This window comes from Anas acuta, chromosome 2, assembly GCF_963932015.1.
Source record: "Anas acuta chromosome 2, bAnaAcu1.1, whole genome shotgun sequence".
Lineage (NCBI taxonomy): Eukaryota > Metazoa > Chordata > Aves > Anseriformes > Anatidae > Anas > Anas acuta.
In genome coordinates, this window is record NC_088980.1 from 133,462,069 (window position 1) to 133,487,808 (window position 25,740).

Sequence of the window (25,740 nt, forward strand, 5' to 3'; positions counted from 1 at the left end):
ACTCCCACTACTTCATTACAGATAGGGTAGCATTATTTTTAGCACAGCAGGTGTAGAGAGGGGTGGTTTTGAAAGAAAGAAAACAAAAATAATGAATTATTTATGCAAGTTAAATCAAAATATGCTCCATATAAATGTTTAATCAGGTTTTCACCAACTTCTCTCCATATGCTCTGCCTTGCTCAACAGCAGATTTCTAATGGAATCACTAAATATATTTTAATAGCTCTGTACATAGTATTATACAACTCAACTCCTGCCTATAGAGTTTTTCATTCAGAGGAGCCCCAGTAAGATATGCAATAAACTTGCTCTGAGTTGGCAGTTAAAGAAAAGCTTCAGTAAAAACTACTTTGGGATTTTCCTCCTACAGCCTATTTGCCACAGGAAAATGTTACGGGGGATGACACAGATGCAGCATACATAAGTGCAATCATTGCAGCAATGCACATTGGGGCAGATGAAGGCATTTGTCACATTTGAGCAATACAAGTTGCATTTGCTTGAGAACTTGCTGGTACAGCTAAGAGAGAGGTCTCCCTGGCTCTTGCATTAGAAGTCCTGAAGGCACCAAAGCCTCCACTGCTCTGTATCCATCTTTCAAAGGCATTCACATGAAATCAAAGCCAGTTTGTAGCTTATTACACCTGGCTTGCTCAGTTACCAGCTTTTACCCTGCAGGCCATGTTTTAAGAGCTCCTGAGAACTAAAAGCCAATGTCCTGGGTGGGCTGTCAGTCACCACCAGAGACAGCAGCTCCCCAACTAAACTGAAATACCTACAGAGCTCTTCTTCCTTTTCCAGAGTACCAAAAGGCTGAAATGCAAGCTCTCCCCCCCCCCCCCGCCCCCCAACCCTCCACCCCCTTCCAGAACATAAGCAATTCAATACCCCAGCTTTCCCCCAGCACTAGCCACTCTGTTTCTCGTCTTCCTTTCTATACAAAGCAGCTGGTCCCTGCAGATTAACAGGGCCCAGCTGCATCTGGTCTCCAGCCACTTAACCCCTTCTGAGCTGTTTCCTCGCCCTTGCGGAAGAAAACAGGATTGTCTGCTTTCCAGAAGCCTCCTGGGGCTTGAAGTAAGAGCATCCCTACTAGCAAAGATAGTGTGGGTTTTAAATCAGGGAGAAAAAAGCTTGCTACACTCTGAAAAGATTTTTATTTCATGTAATAAGCCCCATGCTTTACAGAGTTTAAAAGCAAGGGCATGAGAGAATTAAGCATACTTGGAAACAGTAATGTCATACCCCAGTGTACTAAGGATTTATGGATGTTATTTTATAACTTGTTGAGTTTGATGTGGAATGATCTCTGCTCTGTAACTACAGTAATTATTTCGTAAAGTACTCTATTGTTATGCTGTCACCCATTAAGCATGCTGCGTAGTGGTTAAAAAGTATTTAGACAGATTGCACACCTGTATGAAATTCTTCCAGACTTTCCAGAGGGGATGGGAGTCTGCATTCACAAGGGTTTCTTCTTACAGCTTGTGGAATCCTCAGAAACATGAGGTCAGTACTATGTAGGTATTCGTGATGGTTGCAGGATTTAGTAGCTGTTAGAGAAAGTCACAAAAACTAAACATTAGTAGTTTGTGTATGAAAATATCAGTTTATGAATTTAGACATATTTGCAATAAAATTATCTTTGCAAATTTTACATTGGCTATTTAAAAAAAAACACCTGTAATCTTATGAATGGTATTTGAAATTAGGAGTAAAGATATTAAGGTAGGGTGTGAGAGGGCTTCTTTCTTTTGAAATTTAGTAATTAAGTTTGAATTTTTTAAAATTATTTATTTAACATATCTCCAATATACCAAAGGAAGTGCAGAATAATTATGTCTAGATTAGGAAAATGACAAAGGGAAACTGGAGTTGGGAGGATAAAAATGCATTAATTTATACATTTTCTACGATTGTAAATACAGTAACCAGTTTTCTCCAAATTCTTTAGGTTGATTTCAATTAATGTTTTGATTGAAGTTTTCTTGGTAACAGTAGCTTTCAGCTCCTGTTCCCACCAAAGAATTTCCCCTTTGGAAGGCTGCTATACCCTTTCCTGGCAATTCTGGTGTGAGACAGCAATCTGCGTAATATCAGTTGTATTGCCTTCCAAGTGAGCCATCTAAAGGACACTCAGGACTCACGTAACTGCAACCAGAGCTGTTCTCCAGCTCCCCGAACAGGCACCCAGACAAGCCTGGACGCCGCCAGTCATCATTCCAGACATGATGTAGTTTGGTTTTTGCTGTGATGGAAAGAAACACTTCTCACTGCGTCTGTGTCTCCTCCTTCCAATGATTGGAGGAACTGAGGCCATCCAAAAGCACGAAGCAAGATCTTGCGGCTTAGCCCAGCCATTAAGGCTTTTTGAAATCTCGGTAGGTGCAGAGAAATAGCCCACTGCTCTAGCCCACCTCGAGTGCATCCGGTCTCCGGTGGACTTTCCTGTCTTTGACCAAATCTTAGCAGCTTAACTGTGGGACCCCAGCAGTTCAGCCTGTATCCTCTGGACCAGAAAGTTTCTTCTAACCTCATTTGAGCCAGTATTTTTTCCACATGAGAGTAATGAAATTCATTTCTTTATGATGTGATTCTGACCCCAGGAAGTCCCAGAGCTACAGGAGACAGAGACAGCTGTTAGTCTAGCAGAAACTGCCAGGTTTGTGAAGACCTTGTGATGGACTCAGAACATCAGCAGAAGCAGAGGGCCCAGGGGAAAGAGCAGACCTTAGCTTAAGTCAGCCTGAAATGAGAACAAAGAGACACAAGGAGGAAGAAGAGTTAAAGAGAAGAGAAAACAGCTAAAAGTCTAACCCTGAGCCAAGGAGATCAGCTGGAGAGTTGCTTGTTTGCACAGGGTGATAGCTGAGCTGGATTAGGATTGGACTGAATCAAACGTGAGGCAGGAGATTATGGAAGGATCCAGTTAAGTTGGGAGGGGAAGAGGCTGAATATAGGGATGTGTCAAGTGACAGAACATAAACTTTAGAAACTAAGACAAGCATTCATAGAATTCCAGTATTAATTGTCATATTGACTCCTTTTCTTTCTATGGTGCTTATAACTGCATTAGCAGATTAACGTATGATATTGCCTGAATGCAGAGTATGGCTTTTTTGCATAAAGCAGAATGGAATCAGATTTGGGGGGGGGGGGGGGGGGGAGCGAGAGTGGCATCAGAAATTCCAGTCCAAGGAATCTACTTTTATTCCTGATCACTAAAAAAGATAATAATAATAATAATAATAAATCTAGAGTCAGTGCAATATCTACCCACTGATGCCCTGCAACACAATAGATGTCGCTCCCAGTGCAGCCTAGGGTGAAGCTGCCTGCTGCTTCCTCTCTAGGCTCATCACCTCCCAGTCCTTATTCATTTTCCATCCTGTAATATTCAGATCAAAGCATTCTTGCCATACTGGCATTTTTCAATGCATAAAGCTTTTTTTTTTTTTTTTTTTTTTTTTTTGCTTTTCTTCCTTTTTTTTTTTTTAAAAAAAAAAAAAAGGTTAATAGTTGAAGGTCGCCCTCCCTGGTCTCTCACCATCTCGCCTGCTCAGGACAAGCGCTCACTGCAGCTGGCACGGGGCCGGCAGCAGATGCACAGGGCTGGGTGCTGCCATTGGGGTGCACCTGTTGGCTTGCCACCATCTGCTAGCCAAAAACGGGACAAAGCCCCACCCCATGCCGGCCAGCTGAAGAGGGCTTAATCTCCTCCCCATGGGTTTTGAGCCGGTGGCCGTGGCACACGCCGCACAAAGGCGTGGACCTGCACCTAATCTCCAATCCTTGCAGGGGGCTGCTTCTCATGCTGACAAGAAAGGGCTCTTTAAATAAATCCAGAGAGCTATTACCTGACAAGAAAGCCTCTTATAAACTGCCTTTTAAAAATTATTATTTAAAAAGAGAGAAAGGTATTAGGTTAACATGGATACTAATATTAAGTAAATTAAGCCGCGGCAGTATTTTTTTTGGAGGCTGCTGCTGCTCCTTGCTAAAGGGGTGACTTGTAAGCTGAATAGCTCAAATGCTTGCTTTGGAAACTGTAGGCTTGGTTTAGTGCATGCCATGGCTGTGCCCTATAAGCAATTATCTAACCAGTCCCTGTGAATTTGAGCTGCCAAGGCATCACTGCTATACAAAAAAAAATCATGCTTTGGGAAGTTGGTCACCCAGGTACATTAAAATTATCAAGTTTCCTGCATTAAAAAAAAAAAATAATGTTTAAGCAGGATTTATACAAAAAGTAAAGGGAGTTTCAGAAACTGCTTATTCAAATCTCAAAGCTAGCCTGCGTGAAATACTGCAGACACTAGGACATGACCGACACTGTTTTAATGTTTAACCTGTAAAGAGTTTTCTAACATTCAGCTTAACAATAGGGAATAGGATGGATGCAAAGAAAACCTGCTACCACTGAACCTTGTGCTGAGCCCTTGTTTTGAAATACACCCAGTTTTGTCCAAGTGCAGGAGCAACAGACTCGACAACTCAGCTGCTGTCTTTTTTATCAGGCGTGAATGCAAGATCCCTCTGTTTCTGAGACCTTGAGCACAGATACTTCATTACATCAGCATCCTGCACTGTTTGCATTTTTTGTCCACCTGTGCATTTAAGCCTGATAGGTACACCAGGAGCTCTCATAGACAGAGGTTTGTCTTTGCTATCAGTCATTGTTCTACAGTGACACTCCAATCTTAATTTATTTTCTGTCGTATGCATCAAGTACATTAAAAAGAATAACAGCAAATAAAATTATAACAACAATCTTTTAAGAGCTGCTCGCCACCCCCAAGCACTGCAGCTAGGGTAAATAATTTTAGTAGGAAATATTTTTTTCAAGGAAAATACTGGAAGTTTCATTATTTGAAATATTTTAATTTAGACTTGATAAAGCAATGGTGAATATACAGCGGGGTAATGATCTTACATCCAGAGGGATTACGACTTTTCTATCTCTAAATTTGCAGAAGCTATCTGAAGGCAAACATTGACTAGGAATGTATTAAATTACCGCGAGCAATCCAAATTTTTTAAGAAAGTTAAATATTAAAATATATAAATAAATTACAAGTTTTCCCTTTAAAATATGCACGAGGTAATTCAGAGCAAATGTTAGAACAAGTCCGTCTGCTAAATTAGTCACAAGGTACTAGTGGCTACTTTTCCATTTACGCTAATGATGAGAAATGTAAAAGGCCGGCTTCATAATTCAGTGTTCATTTCAAGAGGTTCCAAGAACACTTATGCTAGATGGGTCTGTCTAGCTAATCAGCCAGTTTCTTCTCTCCTTTTAAGATCGAAACACAATTATAGAACCTGTACTTCCAATCTTTGCATTTTTCCCCCCTGCACTAAAATGTATTTCAATGTAAGGAATGCTGGAGAATGATAGAGTTGAATTAACACCCTTAAACTAAGCATATTGCATTCTCTTAAATCAATGGTTTCACTTCTGCCCTCAAGCAATATGTGATTTGTAAATCTGAGACATGCTACCTTTAGGCAGTAGGCACTCTCTTTAAAAACACGAAAGTAGGCAACATATGGTGGCACTATGCAATATGAAATTGTTCTAAAGATACAAGTTTTCAGCCTCAGTGGTACAAGCCCAATTTTAAATAAAACATAGTATCATATGGTTCCTGCTTAAACACTGCAGTAAAAAAACCTGGCTATATGGTCATCCTCTAAACAACAGAGGGAACAGTTTACATGAGTACGCTTGGAAACCCACTGTCTATAAACAGGCAGTCACCCACTACCTTTCAATAGATGTAAATACTGAAATATATCAACTTATGTATTTGCGGACCCTTGTAACTTATGGATTTGTCTATTTTTATTTGTATTTATTTTTATTTTTGGTTTAATCACACAAACACAACTGTGGGTATTTTTTGTTGTCAACGCATATGTGTATCTCATAAACTACGCATTCTATGTTCACATTTTTCTACTGCTGAGACCAGCTGGGTCACATTAGTCATGTCAAAGCATGTCAAGGACTATAACATGTAATTCAGTCCAATGTTACGGTGAAGGTGAATCTTTTCCATTATCCATGCAGAGAGGGGATACTGGTATTTTAGCTCTGGGACATGACTTTTTCCTTAAGTCTGCTCTTATCCTCAAATGCAAAAATGAATTCCCAAAGCATAACATAACATTTTAGCCTTTGGTGACAAGGATAGTAAGGAACTCCAAGGAGGAAAATATGTTTTACTATTAGTCATCAATGATCTGATATGGTAGTTTAACAATTGATTTGTGAAGGCGTAAAACTGGACTTGGTAAAGAGAAATCACTATTATACTGGTATGTGCACAGGCAGAGCCCAACCTCTATTCCTCTTTTTGTTGTTACAAAACCTGTACAATTTAATTCTGTCTGTAATTTAACCTTGCATGTGCTGCACTTCACTATTCCAGTTTAGAAAACAAACAGGACTCTTCCTTATAAATTATTTTATTTTACATTAAGGATAAAGAGTGTTATGTGGAGACTTCATATACTTCTGTTTTTGCTCTGTAGTCATTATGTATTTTCCCTCCCCCAAATGGACTTCAAAAAGAGGAGTCTGAATGTTCTGCCCAATGACGACTCTAATCAGTCATTAATTTTAAAGGCCTCTTGCCTTTATCAGGTTGTCTCTTAGGCTCAGACTGACTCCTACAGTAGTTTAATATAGTGGTCTTTGGTAGCTGAGGCAGCTGGAATTTATGTTGGTAAGAATGCGATGAAAGAGTCGTTGGGGTCTGGACTTCTATAAAGGAATTTTTGAAATTATATGCAGCACAATTGATGGTGCCAAATTAATCTGTTGTCTTTAGCCATAGACAAAGGAAAGGAGAGTAGTGCTAAGTTCCTTTGGGAGCCATGCAATTGGATTAATCAAGAGTGCTTGGTGGATGCATCAGCTTATTTCTGTGGCAACAGTATTCTTTACAGACAAATGACCTCTAGGCTAGTCCTTTGAAACTCGATAGTTAAAGGTGTTGAGACATCTAATTCTCATTGACTTCGATGAGTTTAGACACATCCCTTTAAAATTCTGACTCTTGTCCATGCAATGATAAAAGGGTTAGGGCATGGCTCGCTCTTTTACAGTCCCCATTCTCAGGGACTGAACAATGAAAAATCATAGATAAGAACAATGAAGATGAGATAGAAATGTTTGTCTTTGGGACTTGATGTAGGTGTGTGTCTGTTTCTCCTGATGAGAAAATGAAAAATTTCTGAATATTCTTCTGTGACCTCAAGACAGTAAAACATCACTGCATGTTTGTGTGCCTCTCCTGCAGCAAGAAGGGCCTCCTCAGGGCAGGCTAGCAAAACAGTGCCCTCAGCTTGTCTAGATCATAGTGCCACTTATGATAATTAGCTAGGACAATTATTCCGGTTTTGTAATTGGTAACTGCCCTCAAAGTACAATAAATATATTGGTTTTATTTAGACTTCCTTTCTTGGTCACTGTCTACATTCAAATCATTTTCAGACATGTCTTGATAGGTACTGGAACCCCTTTCTTTGTAGATTCCCAGTCAAGCATCAACCACAAAACTATCCTTTCTGTGATAGGCTTATACCTGTGTCTCTCCCTTGTGCATCTTCCTTATTTTCAAAATTTCTGCAAGATTTATTTGAATTAGCTTTATAGTTACTAACCTTATTAAAAGCATTCTTACCTAAGTTTTTTGTTGTTGTTTGTTTGTTTTTTAAATCTGCTTCTTCTGCCTAATTTTGCATCTCACTTGTGTATGTATGTTGTGTAATCACTGTGACTTCTAACTGGAATTTTGGGAAGTCATCTGGGCTCCTCCTCTTGCACAGCTAGGTACAGCTGTGCTGAAGTGTAATGAGCTGCTAGCTCTTGCAAGAGATATTGATCTTACTCCATATTTTATTTTACTTGTTATGACACTAATGACACAGGGTTGTTTGCCTGACAAACAGAAGAATGAGATTACACATGTGGACTACGGTCAAAGTAATGCCAGGTAAATATTTTGTCACTACTACTAATAATGACAATTACAGCATCCCCTTCATTTCAGCAGAAATAAACACATGTAAGTCATTATGAAAGAAACACTGCAACTTGAAAAACTCAAAACCAAGAGAAAATTAGACCTCATGTTACAGAAGAATCAGAATAAAACAACATGCTATTCCTTTTCTCCAAGGTTTTGTTTCAACATTATCATGCTTCTGCTTATGGCTTATATTAAAAAGTTTTATAGTTTGACAAACAGACAAATAAAAGATAATTAAAGGAACAGCTCTATGATCCTTTCTAAAGCTGGATAGTTTCTTAGTCTACTCCTACATCTCCTGTTTTTTTTTTTGTTTTGTTTTGTTTTGTTCTGTTTTTCTGTTCACTTAATGTCTTTTCATAACCTCTAGTATCATAACGATGCTCAAGGATAAAAGAGATTCAAGTTTCAGTATTACATTATGGGGCCCTTTTTGCAGGAGTTAAGATCCAAAGGGAGTCTTTGCTAATTCATAAAGCTTGGACTGTAACTAGATTCATTTCTCAATTAATTAGTGATTCACCCCACACAGCCAATCTAGTATTTAGGTACATATCTTTGGAAAAGTGCCCAAAGGTGGCACATAGTTGCCATGGTTACACCCACAAGTATATCAAGTCTACCTGGAAATGACCAACTGTGTTTAGCTGGTCACCTGCACATGCAAACCTTGTGACCTGTAGATACAAAACATTATAACATCATACAAAAACTACACTCACTGTGAATAAAAACAGATGCACAGAAGGTTGCAAAAATCCTGGTTCATTTTAATGCTGTCAGTGGACGTTGTGACAGCCTTTCTTCCTGCTCTTGCCCCTTTCTGCTCACAGCCATGGAAACCAACTAAAACTATATGGCTATTGGACTGTGCTATCAAGATAAGAGAGATGTTTGATGAGATTCTTGAAACTTCAGAGGAAGTTGAACTGTACTTACATTTTCACAACAGGATCAGGTAATGTTTCTGGTATTTCTTGCCAGCAGCTAATAATCAGGTGAAACATGACAATTTTGATTAAATTTATCAGAGCTCTGGGACTGTCCAAATGGGAAAATCAAGCAAATGTAAAATGATTTTAATATAGCAGTAGATACATATAAAATTTGTACATACTTTTATGCAGAACTGGTTTTGACAGAAATACTTTTCAGTACAGAAAATTTACCCATTATTGTAAAGATCTGCCCAAAACCTCAAAGGTAAACATGTCTCCGTGTGGAGAATGCACAGAAAAGAACAGGGGGCAGATTTAGCAAGTCTCCTTCTTTCTGTGCTTAAAACACACAGGACTGCACATGTGAGCTTTATTTCAGACCTCTCATAAATACAGAGCAGAGGAAATGTTCTCATGGACCCCTGCAAAGAGAAGCCATCAAACTTCACCTCAGACTTGTAAAACAGTATCATATGCTTCAGGTACGATGATGTATTCCTACCTGCAAATGTCCTTATGCTGTCTGGATTTCATAAATCAGAGCACGGAACATAGAAAACTGAGATAGGAGAAGCCTGATAAACTGTCCAGTTTACCTCATTTCCACTGTCACATGCTTTCCGCTGTTTTGTCAGTCATGGTTCCAAATGGGCCAAGTGAAAAGGCTTCTCTAATAACCTTGCAATTTTATTCCATTGTTTAATGCACCTCATGGTCTGGGAATTTCCTCTTCTTATACAGCTTGAAGTTTCTCTGCCTTAATTTCATCCAATCATTTCTTGCAATATCCCCTCTGTACAGGCATAAATACTTAATCTTTCACCTGAGGTTTGGCTCATTTTAACAGGAGTCAAAAGGAACTGAATATTGAATATTTGCATGCATAACAAGAGGATCTAGAATCATTATAGCTAAAGACAATGTGGATTTTGGAAAGGAGATAAAACCTTTTTGAGAATTTGATCAGACTTTTACTATCAGAAATTAGAAAGGGACCTTCTTGAGTGTAGGTTGTGTGTTGTCTGACCACTACGATGTTCTTCAGCTCACACTGTTCCCAGCACCTGGTACGGGCCATACTTCAGGATAACGTACTTGTAGCATTCTGCAAATTTGGGTTATGCAGGGACTGCAAAGTGCTCCTGTCAGATAATCCCCACATTCCTATGACAGAGAAATGGGTATTTCTCAACAATGGAAAACATAGATCCTAAATGTTTGTCAGCGTCACCAGTAACTCTCAATTTTTGTGTCTGGATTCATGGGGAAAGAGAAGGAAGGAAAAGTTTTTAAAGACCATTTTATCTTTATTCAATCGTATTTCCCACATAGACACATGAAAGTTTGCTATTTTTCATACCTGTTCCTAAAGGTCTGCACTAACATCATAACTTCGGTCTAGTGTCAGGTGAAGTTAGAAGTTTCATATCCACTTGCTTGCTACTCTGAGCACTAGAAACCTGTGGTGTCTCACCACAGTTGAAATTCTTCCCCACTCTCCACAGTCCCTAATAATATCCTGGACATGTACCTTCATCTATATTCATGAGAGTGCAGATGCAGCCAAATTAGTGGCAGCAAAGCACATTTTACACTGTAGAAAATACAATCTGTCTTCTTTTTGAATTTTTTTTTTATATAAAAAAGTTTTATTTAAAAAAAAAATAAATCAGACAGTAAGATTTAAATTCAGCACCACCCGTTGCAAGAGTCTGTTTAAAAATGCACAGCTGGCTTGATGATGAGTGACAAATCAAAAGTCAGAGTGAAACTTCCCAATCATCTGAGCCCTTGCCACCCGATTAGCAGAAGAAAAACAGGGCAGATGGAGGGAGACGCAGCAGTTCGGAGGGAACAGATGGCCACTACGAACTTGATATATGAAATTAATAACACTTTCTCAAATACAATTAGTAGCAGGAATACATTACCTGAATTTTCATAACTGTGAGCAAGCTGACATTAAATGAGGTTTTTCAGATTAACAGTCAATATAGCATTGATATTTGGAGAGAAATAAAAAATTATATGGAATGTAATAAGGACCTTTCTGCTTTTTGTGCTATAACTGATTATGAGTGCCCAGCTGTACAAAGTCTGCATGATTCTATAGTTTGAAACTCCCTAGATATGTGCTTTTATGATTAACTCATTTATTTCTTAAACCAAAGACAGGCGCCATGAGGTTTCACACAGATTCTGACTGTGTCGTGAGAATCTGCATTATGGTGAAGGTTTATTCTGTCCTTACAGCCAAGGGCTTATATAAATCTGGAATATATTTTTCAGAAATGATGACTGGTTTTGGAAATCTAAACTGAGATGTCTTAATATGTCCTGACTTCCCATGTTTCAACACCTTGTGAAAATCAGGACCATTTAATTTGTTTTTAATTGGGCATCTAAAATAATTAGCCTGCTTTGAGATTCCTGCTTTTACAGATATTCTGTACAGAAGGGACAGGATTCAGAACAAGAACAAGAAAAAATATGTAATACATTTCAAAGGCCAGATCATGGCTTCAGAAGAAACAGCATTGCTACAAGACACATAAGCCTGCTCAGTGGATTGCACTGACGTACTCCACCTATGTGGGTGGATGACAAGGATCTTGCCTGGTTGCTTACAAGCCCTGGCATACCTAGAAGGACAATTTAGTAGGCGATTCTTTAATCACATCTACTGCTCCTTTTCCATAAGCCAGTGGTGGCAGAATCAGCTGAGAGGTCTTTTCCTTAGCTATAAGAAAATGTCACAAAGGCAATTAATAAAAACAAATACTGACACCCTCCTAAGGCAACAGAAATAAAAATGATTGTCTTCAAACTAAAATTGGCTTTTCCAGAGTGTATGAATGCATGTGCAAACACACACCAATGAGAGCATTTTCTTTTTCTTCAAGACAAATTTTCTACTGCAATGTAACAGCTGCCACTGAAGAACATCACATTTGGGATTGATCCTGTGGTCTATAAAAGGGACATTCCAGAAAAAAAATAAATAATGGAATTGGAAGCACAAGTGTTACTGTAGAAACGTTTTCCTGAAATGGTCTGAAATAAACAATGTCATTTTTACTCTACAGGGATTAAATATTTTGTTCTGTGTTGAACTCTCTTGAAAGGCCTAGGGGATGTTTTTAATCCTTTGCTACCTGATACCTGAGATGATAAAGAAATGTAACTAAGTTTCTTCTTATCAGTGTCACACAATAGTCACTTTTTTCTCCTTTTCCTTTCTGTTTTGTTATTTTCTTTATTGTCATTTCCACAGCCATAGCCAACAGATGCAAATGTAATTTGTTTATGAATCACAGCACATATTTATGTGAATATACCATATGAATATGCTTGCAGTATGATTTCAGCTGGGTGAATACTGCAAAAGATGATTTGCAAACACTGCTATGAATAAAGGGCATGATACAAAGCTTGTTGTGATCCATGGGATGTCTCCTGTTGGCTTCCAGGAGTTTTGGCTAAAGTTTCAAGTCAAGACTTTCTATTCAGAGGAATTTTTGCTTGCTGGTTGTCTTTTGTTCATGATTATTTATCCAGTCAGAGCTTTGTTCATGCAAATTCTGTGGAGAAGCTTCTACTTGGGGTAATGCACATTCCTGCACAAATACATGTATTTTTTCTATGACTACATATGGTCATATGCAAGTGTTATCAACACAAAAATCTATGAGTAATCGTTATTAATAACGGATACAGCAATGATCTACGTAGAGTTCAGGAGTCGTACACACATATGTTTTAGCTAGTTCTTCAAAGAAACCTTTTTCTGTCCCAAAGAGAGCTGTCAGTCCAAGATTAGGAGGCAGCAGAACTGTATCTGTTTAGCAAACAGGTAGAGCTTGGCCTCATGCTCCCTGAAGTCAACAACACATTTCCCACTGAATTCAATAAAGACAGGATCAAGTCTGTTCTCAGCACTGTAACTTACAAAAAAAAAATGTCGAAAATAGAAATGAACTTGGGCTTTAGGTTTCAGAGTTTTTAAGTATTTCCTTATTCCTTTAAAATTCAGTTCTGCAAGGTGTCATTTCAATGGACGCTAAACTCACAGGACCTTATAGAATTGGGCCACTGCCAAAGGGCATAGCTGTTTATCGGTCTTGTATTCATGGACAATGTCTATTGTCTCTACTCAGATAAAGCAGGATTTGGCCATTTTCCACATCAGACCCACAACACTATGATTAACATCATACTCTAATAAACAGTAATGAGGAAAAGTGTTCCAACAACAGAATAAAAATCTCTTTTAGTGCAAATGTTAAAGTATCTCTTTTTGGATTCTCACTGCCAACATTTAAGTTGCAGAATTTGGTAATGTTTATTCTTCAACTCTAGAAACTCTTTACAACTGCCTTCAGTCTTGTCTTTTTCACTTCCTTGCATGGCAGAAAATATCTGCAGATGACGATACAAACTGGCACCAAGCAAAATCTTTGTATGTATTTAAACTTTTGCTGTTCGCTTGACTCAGTGACCCAGCGGTATGGTCCAGAATTGCATTAACCAGTTCCAGGCAGTGGAGACAAAAATTCCTTTCATTCATCAGCAGATAAGGAGTTTTGACAACTCTCCCTTGTGAGCAAGAAGGGGAAAAAAAAAAAAAAAAAAACAAAAAAAGGCAAGAAGAGATTACAATGTAATAATGCAAAAAGCACAGTCAAGGAGCCAAAGAAAGACTGAAGGAAGCTGTAGGGCTGCCTGGGCAGACAGGGAGACTGCTATCAGAATTGAACAAGAGAAAATCCAGATCCCCCTTCCACTCCTCTACCTGTTTCTTCTCAATGTCACTATCAGTGCACACACTGATATAAAACAGGTCCAGCAAGTATTCCAGTAACTCCTCAAGACCACCAGGGCAAAAACAAAAACATTCAGGGCTTGACACTTAACCAAGGCAACATGCCAAGCTTATCACATGTGAAAAAGCCTTGTAGAGGAAAATAATCATCTTCATGTTCACAGGGCCTGGGTGTTAACTCTCCAAAGAGTCTCCTGTATTTTCCACTCTTGACGGTTGCAGCTGAGGGGGTTCTTGCAGAGAAATTCAGACATCTGAATGGATTTCTATTAGCTACAGAGCATGGGAAGGAGCCAGACATTTCTCTTTCGCATCACAGTACTGATTAGAGACAGGGCGCTTTCTTGTTACCACAGAGGCTTGTGTGGTGAGCTGGCCTAAAGAATGGCTGACTTTCTACATAATCCAGAAATCACACACGGAGCTGAGCAGAGACCAGTTCCACTTTCTCACAACCTTCAGAGTTTCAAAAATAAATAAATAATTATATATATATTTTATATATATATAAAATATATTTATATATATATTTATATATATTTATATATTTATATAAAAATATATATATTTTTTTTCTTGCAGTGGAACATGGTGAGGAAAAAAGAAAACTTTCAAATATGTTCTGCAAACAGCTTGTGTCAACAAGTTGTAGTGACCCCAGACCAGAAATAAGCCCCCCTGCACAGCTGCCAGTATTTGCTTCATGTCTTTCTCTGCCTCTGCAGCCTTATGCCTGGAGCCTCCGGGTTCAATGCCAACACGTTTGGTAACAACACCTCACTCAAAATGTTCTTTTTGGCTCTAACCCAGGCTTTCTGGGAGGAGGTGGAGGGCTGTTTTTTCACCAGCCAGGAACAACGAAGATCCAAATTCAAGTTCCTGTTCTGCCTGACTTGGGGTATGTAAGTTGAGACACTGTTCTTGTGTGTAGGACAACCTCTAGGTTGCCCTCTATCCAAATCTCCCAGAGCAGCGGCACAAACAATTTCTGTTGTAATTTCTGTTACTCTGCTCTGGTTACTACTAATCGTGAAGGAACAAATCTTGTTGCCAAGAATTTTGTAGGAGTAAATCAGGACAAACTTTGAGTTTTGCACCTGATATAATCTGCAGGTACCATACAGTTCATTTGCACCTGAAGATGCATGATCATGTGGGAAGCTGAAGTCCTCACATCCTCTGCTCTTATCACAAGTGGTAGACATTAATCAATGTTAATTGCAGATATCATATGCGCACACACACACACACACACATTTCAGAAAATATTGCTGAATTTAATTGAATGCTTCCAAACATATCAAATTTGAGGTTTCTTTTCTTCCATTGAACACTGCATTATTTCTCTTCATTAGATTCCTGCTCCTGTATCTTAAGTTCCTCTCCAACTTATCACAAAATTCCCTTTTTATTTACTTTCATTTGAGTGAGGACTTGATTCTCTGATATACTTCACAGCTCAGTGAAGTCAATAATAGATGCTCAACTCCACAGAGTATGAGAAGTGCAGGGATTTTGAAGTTTGTGATAATTAGGAACAAACATAGAAATATTGTTCCAAGCCATAAGTTTTTGCATCCCTATTAATGCATTTTAGCTGGGCAAGTGAAAGAGATAAAGGCAAACATGTTTGTATACTCAACTCCTTTATGAGGAAAAGTGGAAGCTGCAGGTGTTATTTCTACCTGATATTAGAGGGACATTGAAATATTCATTTCATCAGCATCTAAAACCAGTAGATTTAAGAGTATAAACTTTAACTTCTCACTGCAATCAAATGGAATGACACTGAGAACTGCAAATAAAAGTAATACAGACTCATACTCTGCCCCTGCTGAAAATATAAACTTCTTCAAAGTCATTCTTGGTATTGACAATTAAAAATAAATTATAAGAAAAAATCTCACATGCTTTTAAAGAGGATGATTATGAGCAATTGGAATACCAACAAGTATCTGAGGATAAGTATCCAGTAGAATTACCATTGAAGAAACAGGGCTTGTACACAAGATCTCCCTTACATTGATAACATATGTTTATGAAAAGTTAACTCTTCCTGCTGGTAGAAACAGTATTAGTTATCAAACACTTACTGAAGAAATAGAGAGAAATAGCTTTATGTTTTAGATATACCTAATGTTATGGGTCTGCAATGGTATACAAATAATTACCATGGTCCTTACAGGTAAGTCAACAAACTGAATGAAAGTGATGGTTCTGCAACTGAGAAACAGTAGACAATAATTCTTTGTCTGCTTGTTATGTATGAAATCTTGGCTTAGTAGAGAAAGGTTTTTCATTGTCTTTCAGAAAGAATAATCAGGCTGACAACATAACACAGAACTTCCTAACTCTTTTCAGCCAGTTGAAATGTTGCCTTCTGACTGGAGTCCTTTTTGCCTAATTGCTCTGTCTGGAGTTCCCATGGATGGTGAGCTACCCACTCATGGAATACCCCTTTGCCTGAAGCCTGTCTGAGGATCACTCTTCTGACCTTACGCTGTCTCTCCTTCCCTCTCTGCAGAACTTGCTTTCCTGTGTTCCAGTTTCCTGGCCCATCTGCTGCCCTCCCACACGTGGCAGAGGGCAACAGATGGGTGATAATCATGCGGAAAAAGGCAAATGGAGGCCATGCGGAGGGGAAATGCAGCTCTGTGGCATCGTGCCCTGGCAACACAAAGCCACCACTAGTCATCCACTGCACACACACCGCGAATCAGTCAGTGACAAGTAAGGCGTGTGGCTGGTTGGAGTAGGAACAGGCTGTGACACTGCCAATGCTGGGTGGTTGGTTTACACTGGCAAACATCATCACTTATGGTACAGCACCGCTCAGGAGTAACCAAAGAGAACCTTGTCCACCTCTTCAAGAAAGACTCATCCTCCAATTTAGTATGAGGGAAGAGATGTTTCATGGTGTCTTCTTCAGTGCTCCTTTAGGACACAGACGCAGAGCTAAAGGGTGGGGTGTCCTGCAATGTTGGGTGAAGTGAAATGCATATAGCAACAACCAGTCTGCACACCTTTGAATCTTATAGGCTTGACATAGTACGTACAGCTCACCTGCTTCTGATGACAACTTGCTAGGACATGTAAACTGGCTGGTGACAGAAGAGGTGGATTTGGTGGTGTCTGTCAGTCACAGGATGACTATGAACTACCCAGACAACACTGAAGAAAAACAGGAGGAAAAAAATATATAAATAAATAAACAGGAAAAAAAAAAAAAGCCCAAAGTAGTATAAGTATGTTATCATGTTTTCAGAAAGGGAAGTAGCAATGTAACTGCACATCTGAGAAAGATCTCTGGTAAGCTGGTGCATGGCTTCCTTAAGAAAGTAAGAACAGTACAGAGTAGGACTGCTCATATGATTCACATGAGGCTTGCAACACCAGGGCCTTAGACTTGATAGTCTGAAAGTTTCTTTCCAGTGAAACATAACTTACATCTCTAGGAAATACAGGCAAAATCAACTGTATTTTTTTGGTGAAGAGCAACTTTCCCAATAAATGAAGGCTAGCAAAGCCATATCTCCATCAATCAAACAGTATTAAACCTTTTAAAATGTTTAAGTTCCTTATGCCTATGCAACTTTAGACTAAACTCAGGAATACTAACAGGTGACTCTTAATATTGCATACCAATTTCTTTAACGCATGTATTTTTCCTAATTTTTAACTTTGAAATGGTATGTAATACATATGGTTTGGTAAACAGCAAGTGGGAATACAATATGCAGACAAGGTAAATATGTTGTGCAGTTGTGCATGCTGTATTACTGTCTGTTTGAACAGCCAAATGGACAGAGAAGTTAAGATCTGTTCCCTTCCAGCCATGTAACAGAGCTGGTTGTTCAGATAGGAAATAACATCTGGAAAACTGTAAATAAAGCCTCTGACTGTTAGGATAGTGCAAACAACCTCCAAAACTCTTCTTGTATTTAAACACTATTTGTACTATTATTGTTCACCAGAACTTCTTCCGTATTTCTACCATATGCATACATATACACTGTATTCAAAGGGCTCATTTTTTCCATTGCTTCTTCGCTCATGCTTTGTCATACTTATCTACCAGTTATCACTCTTTTAACACCAGGATCTGAGCAGTGCGGAAGATATTTCAATATGATTTCAGGACTATGACTTAAAAATTGCGCTTTCCAAGGCCTTGGATCTATGGCACATAACTAATATTATAGTTTCCAAATAGGTCCTGCTCTGAGTGTGATGCTCTGAAGCAAACTTCTGAAACAAAAATTATATAAAATTACCTAAAGGAAGGAAAATATACATAGATCCTAATGACAATTGATTACATGATTTGTTATGACATAATTATCAGCTAGCAAGAAAGATCTGCTTGTATCATAAGTCCATTTCATATTAATTAATGCCAATAAAATTTTACTACTGCCATACATGGAATCAAAACAAGGACGAGCAGTAAAAATGTAGAATGTTTGCAGTGGTTTGACAAGGTAAAACCAAATTTATTTTTGCTATCTAGTTTCCTTGCCAGTCATTTCTTGTCTAAATAGTAAATCCTTTGCATTTGAGTTTATTTTCCAAGAATAACAGCTTCAGATGTTTAGTTTGGCTGAAACTAAATTAGAAATGTTGGCCACCTATATGAAGAAAAATAAGACATTCTTGCAGATGGAAGATCAGAGCTACATTGTGGATTTCTGAAAAAAATATGTTTTTGGGTGCAGAGAATAAAGTAGGCAAAATACTAACACCAAAAAAATAATCTTTTGTGGACATTTTTGAGTTCAGATTAGATGAAAACGAATAAAAAATATAAACATTCTCATCTCTAGTTTCAAAATAAATAGTGGATATATCATATCTTGAATGCTGTAGAAATGTATAGGGCACTATTGATTAGCCCAAAAAGAGTGGTATTGCACTAGCAAAGAGGTAGATGAGATTTTTTATATGCTCTTGAAGATGAGCATCCTATAAAACTAGAAATTCACAGTGTGTATATGGTAGTTTTTATATACAAAATGGTCTTTCAGCAAATGAATTATGATGTGTCAAAATGAGTCATAGGGACTTTGCCACAGAGCACAGTATTTGAGAAACTTTCTGCTGCAAAGTAAATATTTGTGTTTTGTTGATTAACAGGAACATGGCCGGTCTCTGACATTGCAAATCTAATGGTGATATCAGGGTTAATGAGTGAAAGTAGTCTTACCTTTCTCTCTCCTTTTCTTGCTCTGTCATACATGCACAAAAGCACGCTGAGTGTGTACAAAAGACCTCATATGCATAGAGGACTTAAGAAACTCACTCCAGTAGAAGAAGTATAGCATCACCAGGCAGAGTAAAGAACACCTTGAGAACTCCATCTTCTTATCACAGTTAAAAGTTATGTACAATAATTAAAAAAATAATAACAATAATAATTAAAAAAAAAAAAAGTGGAAGAGACATGGGGGCTTCTCAGACTCTGTAAACCATATATGAGAGCAGAGCAAGGACCTTGGTTTGGAATATGACCTTAGCATCTCTGCTTACAGAAAGATTTTGCTATAAATCTTGCAAGGTCAAGCTTCCATGGGAAGTGCCTGGGTTGTTTTTGTCTCAGCCATGCTGAAAATATAATATACAATGATGTTTGTGCTTGTTCATTTTATTTGCCTTCTCCTGGCGGGTCATGCCATGTATGTATGGCAGAAGGAACGGAAGGATGAAGGAGAAATGGGAGAACCACCCAGGCTTGCCCATCCAGCAGATTCAGTGATCCTGCAAAATGCATCCACAAAGATAGCTGCCAGCCCCCAGAGTGACCAGGAATCCCCAGATATACTTGCAGATATACTCCATGTGGAAACAGCCAGGCCAGACAGGGCTCCTGAAATGGCCCTTTCCCATAATAGCAGCTGTCAGATTTATCACCTTGGGCTGCACTTATTCTGCTGCAAAGGGGACTCAATCCCATAGAGGATCTTTCCCAGGTCCTTGAACACTTAAGATGCAAACAAGCATTGGAAGCTGAGAACGCCTTTAGTGGCTCCACAGCTTTGGGAGCATTCTGCTTTGCAATAAATTCCCCAGGGAGGTCATTTCCAGCTCTGATTTCTCTGATCCCTTAATGCTGTCCAAGTTCATTAAAACACCTGAAGAAAACAATGTACTTCCAGAGGCAATATAAAAAGGAGTCTGCCTGCTTGAGCCAGTGAGAAAATAGAGCAGGTGTGTGCTTACAAAAGCAAAAAGAAATCTTACAAAAGACAAAACAAATTACAAAAAAATAAATGCTTAGAGAAAAAACAGCACACCTCTCTTCTGAGGCACCAGAATAGAACACAACCCTCACAGCATGATTCAGCCTGGTGGGCATTACTCAAGGTGCTTCCTATTCTTGTTTCCTCTCTTTTTCTCCTCCTGCTGCCCCTCCCCATACTTTTCTTTTCCCTTAGAGCTGTTCTTTACTTTAACTCCCAGAAAAAATAAATAAAATAAATAAATGTTTATACAGAGCAGGGAAATTTCATTTGCAAACTCAATCAGTTTTATATCCAGGAAAAAACAGATAATAATGATTGTACAGCCAACAGACACCATTGACTTACTGCAATTAATCCATTCTAATAATATTGATCTCTTCCCAGATAAAAGCAAAGGTTGGATAATTATACTTTTTTCCACTCATACAATTACATTTTATTTGTAAGTGTATTGAAGTTTAGTTTGCAAAAGCTTTAGAGGCAGACCTCCATGCCTTACTTGTCCACTTTCTCAGATGACTTTAGAAAAACTGTCCATGTGATGAGATTAAGTTGCCTTGTATGTAATTTCATGCAGAGAATTCCAAGAATTCTCTGTGTATTTGATATGCCTAAACTCCAAAAACCTCATCTTTGATGGCAGAGCAGACTTCAGGGCTTTCTACATGGGCATGGCACAAACTTGAAGAAGGGTCAAGATGCTCCTGTCACAAGAAAGCTATTTCAAAGGAGCTGAACCAGGATGGAGACCAGAGAGTTGATCTGCTTGGTCCTTTCTGCAGCTGAGATCACAGCAAGGGCAGCTGATGACTCCGTGAGGAGCCAAAACCAGATGCACCCAACTCTTCTTTCCCTGGCAGCAGCAGCAAACCCAACTGAGAACTTGGCTATGAGACAGTTAAAAATAAATTGCTCTCCTGAGTATCAGTGTCATCGGTATTCTTCTCAATCTATAATGTCAGGAAAGCCCGCAGACACAGACCAAATCTGAAGGTCTAAGTTTTGAATTCTGAATGAAATGCTATATGCAAAACCACATATAAAGTAAAATGAAAAAGAAAAAAAAAATACTAGTCACACTCTCCTGTAAATAGTGCCTGGAAAACAAAATGTACAGTCTTTATTATGATATACTGATCTCCGTTTGTCTGGAGATATCACATTTACTCCTACTCATGATGGTTTACATGCTCTTAGAAACATCTATATTTAGTTTTCTCCTAGAAAAGATATGGCACTTAAAAATAAAGGAAGTGAAAGAGCACAAACAGCCTAACTGGATTACTGGAATGGGATATTATTTTAGTAGGAACACTACCAAGCAAAGGCTTTCATATAAAATATGAACTTAAATCCTCTGAAAGTAGCTTCAAAAACTGGGCTCTGAATTTGTTTCAGTGATTTTGCTTCTGTGTCAGACCCATAAAGATTTTCCAGACTCATTTCAGATGTGAATGAAATATCCTAGGAACATGGTTAATAAAACCTGATGGTACTTTTATGATTCTCTTAGCTGATGGGAAAAAACTCATTTCTGTTGAATCTTAGCCCTTACTCAACCCTGAACCCAAATTCAAATTCTAAGCAAGTCAAATCCAACACTTTTTGGTGCTTTGATCATTGCTGTACAAAAGAGACAGAAAAGGGAGAATTTCTTTACTGTGAGGGTGGTGAGGCACTGGCACAGGTTTCCCAGAGAAGCTATGGATGCCCCATCCCTGGAGGTGTTCAAGACCAGGCTGGATGGGGCTTTGGGCAACCTGGTCTGGTGGGAGGTGTCCCTGCCCATGGCAGGGGCTTGGAACTAGATAGGCTTTAAAGTGTCTTCCAACCCAAATCTATAATTCTGTGAAACTGCCTGGGAAATTCTACTGGTGAACAGAGAGGAAAACTATGCAAAATCATGCAAGCCTCTCAAAGCCCTGTCATTCACAGCTTTAACTGCTGCTGAAGTGTTTCTAAGAGTGTAGGTTTGGTGCTTTTGAGAAGCACTCATATACATCCTCACCACAGCATGGATGATTTTTACAAAGGACTCCTAGCTCTATTAGTAGGAAAAGTCAACATCACCTCCCTTAAACACACACACACACAAAAAGGAGTATAATCCACAGCTTTCTTTCCAAGAACAGAAGACAGCATTCATGTGTGTGCACCAGGAACTGTTTCTAATCACCTAAATAAGGAGCTTCTCTGCCTTTCAAGATACAAGCCTAGAGCTGATGGTGTACAGAGTACTTCAGGATTTTTTTCCTTTTTCCTTCCAGTCCATTCCTCTTTTAAACTTACAAAATAATAATAATAAAAAAATAATAATTATCCCAGGAGAATGTTATGCCTGTGTAATTTTTTCCACTGTATCGATAATGACTGTATTTCACATGCCCCTTCTAATTACATAATGCCTGAGATTAAAATTCAACAGCCTCTCTCAAAGAGAAAGTACTTTAATATCTGGAGTGCTGCTCCTGTAAATTGGCATCTGAAAGACAGGCTAAAAAAGGGGCATAAATACTAACGTTCCCATCCTTCCTAACTGACTGCAATGCCAATGAGCTGCACCGACTCTTTACACAGACCTCCCACATTCTTGATAGGATGTTTTCTAGCAGAGTGATCCACAAATATTATCATTCAATGACAATACAGTTTCATCAAGGTACGTCTCAATCCACAGGATACAAGCCCCACACAACAGACGGAAAATTTGGCGCAGTGATGCGCACACTGCGTGTGTTACTTACTGGTTATTGCAGTGGTCATACCGAGTCCCGTATGGCGTTATATTAACGAATGGCATGCAAGCACCTTCTGTTGAAACATCTGCGACAGGGAAATTTCAGGCATTTTTCCAGATATTTTTTGTGCTCTGGACCAAATTTTCATTAGGGCTATAAAAGCTGGCAGGCAGCATTGTTGTGTATGATTTTTTAATAAACTGGGACATGCCTTTGTTAGAGGAGTGAAGAAAAGGGCTCTTTAGAGACTTCTTCCTATTACAAAAAGTTCAGAAAACATATGACAGCTCACCAAACAGTGTCTCCTAACTTTTTTTTTTCCTGTCTCCTCCAAGTGTAAGATTTCCTGCTTCTTTAGATGTATACAGAGATTTACAGGTTTTGAAATGAAACCAAAAATGTATTTTTTTTTTTAATCTCTCAGATTAAATGATTCCAACAGTGGCATTACTCGAGAACGTGTTCAAAGAGAGAGCACGCAGCTAACATAGACTTTTAGCATCTTTTTGATGCCTGCTGCCAAGAATCTCACAAAGGATTTTCACTTGCTTAATAGACAAGGACCCCCCCTCCCCCCCCAAAAAAAAAGGGGGGGGAGGGGGAGAAAAGAAAGCAAATGGGCATGATCTTGTATACAATGCAAAGCTCATGCATAGCATTACTCCTTTTTGTTTCAGAAGCACCGCATCACCAGCTCACTGCTCTTCACTTCCCCACAAAACAACAGTCACCAGACACAAATCGAAGTTCCATTTTGCAATTCTCCCTGCCACACTACGAACACTAATGCAGAACAAACATGCTTGACAGTAAATATGTACATTATCATTATGTAAATAGCTATGTTATCATTATAGCAAAATGATGATGTTCTTTGCTAAGTCTATATTCCCTTTCCAAGAATATTATGCAGTTCGAAGTATAATTTCGATTATGCCACTGGGGCTAGAAAAACACTTCAGTTCAACAATAATTAGTATACTGTATATAACAAAATGTTTACTATGGATAAAGATGATGTGCAATCCTAAATCGTTCTAGACAAACAAATGCATTTTTGCATGGTAGGGTTTAGCCTCAGCAACAGAAGCACTTTCAGATTAATATCCATTCTCACATCCAAGCTGAGCACCATATTATAACATTTTACACCAACAACACCACAAGCTGTAATAATGACATTTTAAATTGTATGAGGTGAAAGATCTACTGTTAGGATGAAGGAGATTTCATTTCTGAACCTTAAATGAACTAAAAATGACTGCATGTCACAGGCTGTTTGGCAATGTTACAGCATTTACACAAAGTCCATTGCTCATGCATAGATAGGTACATCAGCATTGCAAAACAGAATTCCTTAGGTTTTTAGTAACTCAAAAATTTATGGTAGTCAAAGAGCAAGGCAAGGCCAACTCCTGAGTTAATAAGCTCTAATACTAAGTGTATGTCTATCTACATCATGCAATTACCTGTGAACTCTAGATATGCATGTCCATAAGACAGAGATAAAAAGTGCTGACTTCTTACAGAAATTAAATAAATAAATTCTGGCATAAGTAAAATTGGATGAAAGTGTTAATTTCTTCACAGCTTCTTTTGAGGTAAGTTAATGTAAATACTTGTCTCTCTTTTCCTCTGTAAAAGTGGATTAATTCTTCAGAAGTTTGTAAATGGGTTCAAAATGTCTTCAGTTTCTTCTTTCATTTTCCTTTGAATGCTGCTTTGAACTGAAAAATTAACTTTCCAAAAAGGCAGATATGCCAATTAGAATGAAAAACAAAACAAAACAAAACAAAAGGAAACAAAATGAATTTATAAACTATAAAATACAAAATGGCCAGATTCTCACTGTTCTGCTGCTCACTTCTATTACAGGTTCATGTACCCCATTTGAAATGTGAAAATCTTGTGTGAAAATATTCATACCAGTCTCATCAGTTCCCACTGTGCATCAGCTCCCTTTAGATAGTCTTTTCCTGTGGAAGCTCACATTGAAAGAATGAAAATAAAGAAGCTGGACATATCTTTGAGCACTCTCACAGAGATTGTGCATGGCTAGTCCTCCTTTCCCACATCAGTTGTTAGATATTTATTTCACATCTTCACCCAGTCAGGTCCTGCCCATGTAACCAAGTCACTTGGGGGGGAAGCAGCAGCAGCAGGGAAAAGCTGCCCATATCCTTTTGATTAATGTTTTCATTTCAAACTGATCAAATCTCAGAAAAATACTAATTTCTTACCAAACCTCTTCCCACTTCTGGCCTCCACAGCATACAGGGTTGTGAAATGGGACTGTGGCTTATACAGAAGAAATATTTCCCTTTCTTTTAAACATGAGGCTCAATAGCACCACTGGATTCCTCTCATTCTTCTCCTGTGAGAATCAGTGAGTAATTATTCCCAATTTACATTCTGTGTAGCATTCATGACTTCATGTACCTCTCTCATAGCTTTAGCAAGTTTTCTCTCTTAAACTGAGAACTCTTAGGCTGTTTAGTGTCTTTGAAGCCAGTCCATACCTACGGATGTCTTTGTTACCCTTACCTAGGGTACCTTTCCTAGTTCTACTATACCTTCTGCACACAGTATTCAAGACATAAAGTAACCACCGATAATGTAAACATATGATAATGCAATGATGTTTTCAGTCATTTTCCAGTACCTTGCAGGAGCACTCCAACAGAGAACTTGGATAGTTTCATAGAGCTAGTTACAGACTGAACCACACAAGTAATTGACTGTAAGAGTTGTTTGACAAATGGAAATATGTGATAAAAAAAAAAAAGAAGAAAAATTCACTTGAACTGGAAACAAACAAAACAAAAAATGTTAATTTATACAAAGCAAATAAACTAAAAAGAGAAAGAGAAAGAGAAAGAGAAAGAGAAAGAGAAAGAGAAAGAGAAAGAGAAAGAGAAAGAGAAAGAGAAAGAGAAAGAGAAAGAGAAAGAGAAAGAGAAA

The 25,740-nt window shown here is 38.4% G+C and overlaps 2 long non-coding RNA genes across 4 annotated transcripts in view; one reads left to right on the forward strand and one right to left on the reverse strand.

The window, feature by feature from the left end:
- LOC137851285 (uncharacterized) overlaps nt 1–25,446 on the reverse strand; it is a 53,971-nt gene extending 28,525 nt beyond the window's left edge. Inside the window, exons 1-3 of the long non-coding RNA XR_011093104.1 lie at nt 25,020–25,446; nt 16,866–16,973; nt 1,419–1,556 (exon numbers count right to left, since the gene is read on the reverse strand). This is a non-coding gene — a long non-coding RNA (uncharacterized lncRNA). The remainder of the gene's footprint in view (nt 1–1,418; nt 1,557–16,865; nt 16,974–25,019) is intronic.
- LOC137851286 (uncharacterized) lies at nt 917–5,633 on the forward strand. 3 transcript variants are annotated; one of them, XR_011093106.1, is made up of 3 exons: nt 917–1,080; nt 1,438–1,512; nt 2,005–5,633. It is a non-coding gene; the product is annotated as an uncharacterized lncRNA (long non-coding RNA). The 3 variants fall into 3 exon arrangements; XR_011093107.1 differs by having other exon boundaries at nt 917–1,512; nt 2,002–5,633; XR_011093105.1 differs by having other exon boundaries at nt 917–1,512.
- Nucleotides 25,447–25,740: the final 294 nt, after the last annotated feature.